The sequence below is a fragment of the Myxocyprinus asiaticus genome, chromosome 5, assembly GCF_019703515.2.
Source record: "Myxocyprinus asiaticus isolate MX2 ecotype Aquarium Trade chromosome 5, UBuf_Myxa_2, whole genome shotgun sequence".
NCBI classification, from domain to species: Eukaryota; Metazoa; Chordata; class Actinopteri; order Cypriniformes; family Catostomidae; genus Myxocyprinus; species Myxocyprinus asiaticus.
In genome coordinates, this window is record NC_059348.1 from 18,135,682 (window position 1) to 18,142,655 (window position 6,974).

Here is a 6,974-nt window from a genome sequence, read left to right on the forward strand (position 1 = left end):
GAACTGTAAACATAATTAGAACATTGTGGCGAGGGCGTGGTTGAGCGTCCATCCAGGGAGAGGGGAAGTTGTAAGGATTCATCCCTGGGTGATAATTAAGTCTAACAGCTGTTTCATTGCAGTAATTCGGGACGAGCGATAAGAGGAGCCGACACCAGAGCCCAGAGAGAGAGAGTGCTACACAGCTGAAGCAGAGTGTGTTTGAGTGTGTTTAAAAAAAACTATACAGACTATATTGTGAGTGAATAAAGAAGTGTGGCGTTACCTGAACCCCACTTCCTCATTTCTGCAACGTCCAGAGTTGTTACAAACATGTAACATAAATATGCTTCATCTCCTTTAGAAAATATGAATAAAGGTCATTCACAATTGCCTTCTGTCTCCATGATGTTAACCTCTGCATAAATTATAAATAAAAATGCTTTCCCTCTCCCTCTGCTTTTTCTTATTGATAGGGAGAGGCGGAGCTTAGCCTGCATTTTTAACTAGCTGTCAATGCAGCTACGGGTCAGATCGACAGTGACTACTAGCCGAACAAACCCATGGTGGTAAGTATTACATGAACCAAAAGGAGTTGTAGTGACAATGCCTTGTCAGCATCATCATCTACCCCTAAAAAGTGTAAAACACGAAAGTATGATGGTAGCTATCTTCAGTATGGCTTTACGGTTGCATTCGTTGGCAAACTGGATCTTTGACGTGATTGGTTGATTCATAAAAATGTTGACATGTTTCCCAACTTCGCTGACTGTGTGCAAGAGACTGGGATAAATATCTCTCCTTTGATACACACAATCGTTCACCATGTTGATGGACTGAAACAACAATTCGGCGTGACATATGTGTGGAGAGACTTGGGGGGGCCAAGTTCCAAAAGGTTGAGAACCCCTGATCTAGTGAATTTCTAGATTCCACATAGGAAGATTCAACTCTTCCTCTGATCGGTTTAAGGTGCCCCCGCTGGTGACCCCTTTTATAACCACTATCAAAGGACTGTGAATTCAGTCCTCCCTCCAAACAGTTCATGACCTCACCTGACATGAGTTCTGTGGAGAAATTGGCTACTCTCGGTCTATTATTTTGCCTACTTCTGGGCAAGATAATATTTATTTAGTGTCACTGGTCACTCAATGTCCCAGCCTCTTCCCCACTTAGGTGTGGAAATGGGCTTTCTACGACTTCTACCACATTCTTTGTAGCAAGCACAGCTAAATCAGTATTGTGGCGTTGTGCTGTAGGGACCCATACCATCAACTCCTCGACATAATGTTGAGTGAGCAACTTGAAAGGGAACGTCTAGGTTACTATGGTAACCCCAGTTCCCTGAAAGAAGGGAATGAGACATTACATAACCTTGCCAAACTACTGATTGCCGCTGAAAAGGTTTTAGAGATCCTCTCGCCTCTTCAGTCGAACGTCCTGAGGAGGCTGTCTTCAGATCCGCATTATAAATGCTCACTGAGCATGGAAGGTGGGACTTAGAAAGACATCTGCCAATGAAATTGGTGTGATGGAAAATCATTCAGAGAGATCAGGGACTCAGGAGAGATGCCTACCGTCGACTCATTGACGTAACCTCTCATTCCCTCCTTTCAGGGAACACGACTTACCATAGTAACCTAGATGTTTTGCATGTATTTTTGTGTGTCCTCATATTTAAATGCTCCTCTAAAAGCCTCCCCGGTGGCGTGTACCATTGCTTCACCAGTGTACCATTACTCAGCTGTTTCAAACTTCTTTTTGTTTTTGAGCAAAGAACTTCTCGGTGAGTATACTGGGGCCTTTAGACAATACATTTTAAAGTTTGCATTACATAGCCAACTACATTTACAAGCTTGTTCGAATGCGTACAAATGTAATTTTACTTGCGATGTAGGATGGGGACACGAGTCTCGCAGAGCACGAGCTGACACGTGTGCCAAAAGTGTCACAAAAACACCACAAAATTACGTGGTTGCTTCAACAATCATCTTTTTCATCTCACATTTGCTTTTTATAATACTATCAGTTAGGTTTAGGTTAAAGGGTTAGGGTAAGGAGGTTTTTGTATATAGGGTAGGGAGGAGTATTGATATATCAGACAGATCTCACAGTGAAATCGGAAACAGTAGGTTAAATCGGTCTGTGCTTACCGAAATGTGAAACACTGCACCCAGTGGCCAAAGCGGTAAGTGTTGTTGGGCATATGGACATTTCAGGGTGTAATGTCTATGGAGGGGCACCAAAAGCAAGCTGCGAAGCGGTTGTTTTCAGATGTACAGGCTGTAATACAGTGAAGAGGAATGCATATTTTATAAACTGTACCCCCTGAACCAAACCATCAGTGGAGTAAAAATGTAATGTGAGAGGGAAAAATACAACCTCTCAATCAGGCTCATCACAGACTATGTGGATGCTATTACTTTCTAGTTTCAACGCGATATACGAACCCAGGGGTGCTTCTCATTTCTGAAATTGTGCGTCATTGTTTCCTTTCCTTGCTTCCTTTCTGCATTTCCTGGCTCCACCCTCTTAGGAAAGGAGGAAAGGATGGAAGAAAAAGAAACCAGGAAAGAGGAATGGAAGCAAAACGTATTTGTAAAATGAAGCGTCACTCAAGCGTCACTTCAGAGCTGCCATTACCCCATTGCGCTTGCCGTTATGTTATTGAAATGTTATTTATGAATATATTCATAATAAATCCAAATAATTCAAGATGCACTTTTGAAGTATGTGACAATTATGGTTTATTTAAACCGCAAAAGTGAAACAATGGCATAAAACCTGTTGTGTCAGATGTGAAGGAGAAGAAATTATGCATGCGTCAGGTGCTTTGACCAAAAAGTATTTTGCGTAGGAAGCTCCTGTGCTTCCTTGCGCAAGTGTCCTCAGCAAGCTTCCTCCATCCTCTGTCCTTGCAGTGCATTTAGAGAATTGATACGTCCTTAATAATGGCAGACTTTGATTGGTTTCATTTGACACTGTACTCGAATCAGTAGAAGGGAACAATTTAACACTCACCAGGGGCCTCATGTATAAAACTCTGCTTAGATTTCTTCCTAAAAGTATGCGTAAGCACAAAAGACTTTTATAAAACCGTTCGTAGGCTATGCCAGAACCTGCACATGGTTCCCTTAATAAATCCCAGTTAGTGGAATATTGTGCATACGTGCACGTGATTCATTCCCCACCCCATCTCATTCCCCAAAAAAACATATATGGAGTATATAATGCCTGTTTTTACTATGCATATCCTCATCTGCATACAATTACCATATGCATTTCACCATCCAGACACGTGATTACTGCATTTAACGGTACAAGAAACTGTATTATATGAGATAAGACTGCAAATGTCACATGTGCCCAAAGGTTAGATGCTGCACCATGAAGAAACATTATTTATTAAGATATGAACTTGTTTTCAAAGAATATATCTTGAATAACCCTTGGCAACATATTTTTATCTTTGCAGACATAAATCTAACCTAAGCAATTTTGCTTCTCAGAAAACCTTTTAAATCATTATAGGGTGTTTTTATTGAGAAGTTAATTATTTAATTCTGGAAACAAAACAAAAATTATTAAATTTCTTTGTGCAGCATTGTCTGATATCACTAAGATTTTATATTTTTTATATTTATATTTTAGATTATATATTTTTCTTATCATTAAGATTTTATTATTTTAAACTGGTATGCTTTATTCAGAAAACAGCTGAACAGCAAATGTACTTTTAATAATGTTTTTATTAGACAAGAACGGGGTTGTGATGTGATGAGGGTTGGGATGCACATTGTAGTATGTTTGTAACAATGTTATCGGATATGGCTATATTTTTTTTTCAAAAAATATCATGAATATATTTCTTTCATATCGCTCAGCCCTACTGTGTACTTGTAGCCTGACTGCCATTATGCAGCATGCAATTTGTGACTGCCATGTAAACAGACTAGGTCTATGAAAATCATCCATTGGAGGGAGGAAGAAGAGGAGGAGGAGGAAGAGAGAGAGAGTGAATCGCTCATTGCACATTCTCACCCTAATCTCCTTTGTTAGCCATATTTGAATTATTTATTTTGGCCTATTTCAATTTTAAACTGCAGAGTCACATTACTCACATATGTCTTCTAAGCAAATCTGTTCAATAAGAACATATCTTTCTGTTGCCATTACAGTTATGCTTATCAAAGAAGCCCAATAAAATGTTATACTGTGTTATGTAAATTTAGATATATCTTTAGACCTAATTTACACCTATCACGTCGCATGCACAGACTGCGGAGACTGCCTTTTGATTTCATTGCGATTTTTTTCAACAATTGTTTATCCTCTGAAATCATGTACAATGGCTTTCCAATTATCAAAATATATTAATATAATTTATTAATCTTTAAAGAGTTCTATCTTGATCTCTATAGTTCCACATCTTCGTCTACTGATGAAGATATTAGAAAATTTGTGGAACCATTAGAACTCCCTAAATTGAGAACCTTGGAGGAACTTGAAGAGGTAATTAAGGCCTTACCTACAGGCATGTCTCCGGGGCCAGATGGTTTTTACATGGAATTTTTTAGATCTTATGCTACAGAACTGGCTCCACTTTTGCTAGAAGTTTATACAGAATCATTAAAGAATGGAAAGCTTCCGCCAACCATGACAGAAGCCCGGATCAGTCTGATTCTTAAAAAGGACAAAGATCCAAGTGAGTGTAAAAGTTACCGTCTAATTTCCCTGATTCAGCTAGATGTTAAATTTTTGTCAAAAGTTTTGGCTAACTGGTTAAGTAAAGTTATGACATCTCTTAACATATACGTAGATCAGGTGGGGTTTATCCGGGGCCGTAACTCTTCTGATAACATTAGGCGTTTAATATTAACATTAATATTATGTGGTCAGTAGCAAATGATCAGTCTCCGGTCACTGCCATCTCTCTTGACGCCGAAAAGGCATTTGATATGGTAGAATGGGATTATGTTTTTAAGGTTTCTTTTTGTATGGGTTCAGGAGTACATTTATTGGTTGGATTAAGTTACTTTATAGATGCCCTGTAGCAGCGGTACAAACAAATGGATTAATTTCAGATTATTTTACTCTGAATAAGGCCACTCGGCAGGGTTGCCCTCTTTCCCCATTATTGTTCTGTCTTGCCTTGGAACCATTAGCAGCCGCGATAAGAAAGGAGGATGATTTTCCAGGGGTGATTGCGGGAGGTGTGGCGCATAAGCTTCTGCTTTACGCAGATTATATTTTAGTATTTGTCTCTGAACCTACTAGATCTATGCCTTGCCTCCACAGAATTATTAATTCCTTCTCCAAGCTCTCAGGATACAAAGTCAGTTGGTCTAAATCTGAAGCTTTGGCTCTGACAGCATACTGCCCAGTAACGGCTTTTCAGCCGGGCGCCTTCCAGTGGCCCAAACAGGGCATTAAGTATTTGGGTATTTTATTCCCAGCAAATTTGTGTGATTTAGTTAGAGTTAATTTTGACCCGTTAATAAAAAGGTTTTCGAGTGATGTGAGTAGGTGGGCTTCATTACATTTATGGATGATTAGGAAGGTTAATGTTATTAAAATGAATTGTATTCCAAAATTCATCTACCTACTACAGTCACTCCCTATAGATGTCCCTCTCTTATTTCAAGCAATTTGATAGCATAGCGAAGTCCTTTATTTGGAATGGTAAGCGTCCCAGACAACATTTCAACAAAATACATAGGCCGATTGACAAAGGTGGGCTAGGCCTACCCAAGATTTTGTTTTATTATTATGTGTTTGGTCTCAGGCATTTGGCTCGTTGGTCGCTTCCACCTGAAAGAGCCCCTCCCTGGTTTTCTATTGAACAGGAAGTCCTTGCCCCTATTTTGCCACTGCAAAGCCTTTCTATCAAACTAACCGGAGAAGTTAGATCACACCCCGTTATTTCACATTGGCACGTGATTTGGACAAGAGTGACCGGAGTATTTGATTCGCACATTTATTTAAATGTTGCCTCAAGCATATGGCTGAACCCCAAATTATCTATCAACAAGTCCCCTTTCTGCTGGTGAGAGTGGATTGTGAGGGGGTTGCTACACTCGGCAACCTGTATGTGAGTGGAGTGTTGAGATCTTTTGAGAATTTGGGTCATCATTTTTGGATTCCCAGATCTCAGTTTTATAGGTATTTACAACTGCGTCATATGTTCTGTACTATTTTTGGGAGTAGCACACACCCCCCAAAGGTGGCAGGTGCTTTTGGAGAGGTGATTGCAGCTTTTGGAAAGGGTCATGAGGCATCAGTGTATTACTCCCTGCTAACTCAGAATCTGGGGGATGGAGCTTTAACTTCTCTCAAGAGATTATGGGAGAAAGATCTGAATTTGGTATTGGAGGATGGAGTGTGGATTAAGATTCTGAAAAATGTCAAGTCTGCATCTAGAGATTCAAGGGTTTGCCTTATGCAATTTAATTTTACATAGATTTTATTGGACCCCCTCTAGATTATATAGGCTTGGTCTTAAAGACACACCCACCTGCTGGCGATGCCAGTCAGAAGTTGGAGACACTACCCATGTCCTTTGGGGGTGTGTTAAGATCCAAGAATTTTGGTTAAAGTTTCAGAATTATTTGTGTGATGTTTTGAACGTTCAAATTTTGCTTTGTCCCAGACTCTGTGTTTTGGGTGATGGGGAGGTCATGAATTTGGGGGATTATCACATTAAAAATTGGGTGCTGACCAGTCTCATGATCGGCAGGCAAGTAATTTTAAGGGGTTGGAAGTGAAGTGGAGCACCCTCTTTTTCAGAGTGGTGTGTGGAAATGGGGAGGGTAGCTGCATTTGAGGAAGTGGTAAGTAGAAGGCTGGAGTTTAGGGACTTATTTGTTAAAAAATGGGTCAAATATTTAATTTTTTTTTTTTTTTTTTTTTTTGAGGACTCTCGGGGAGGGGATGTGGAGAGTGTAGTTTAGTTTAATCATGTATGTTTATTTTTTATTTTTGGGGGGGATTGTGTG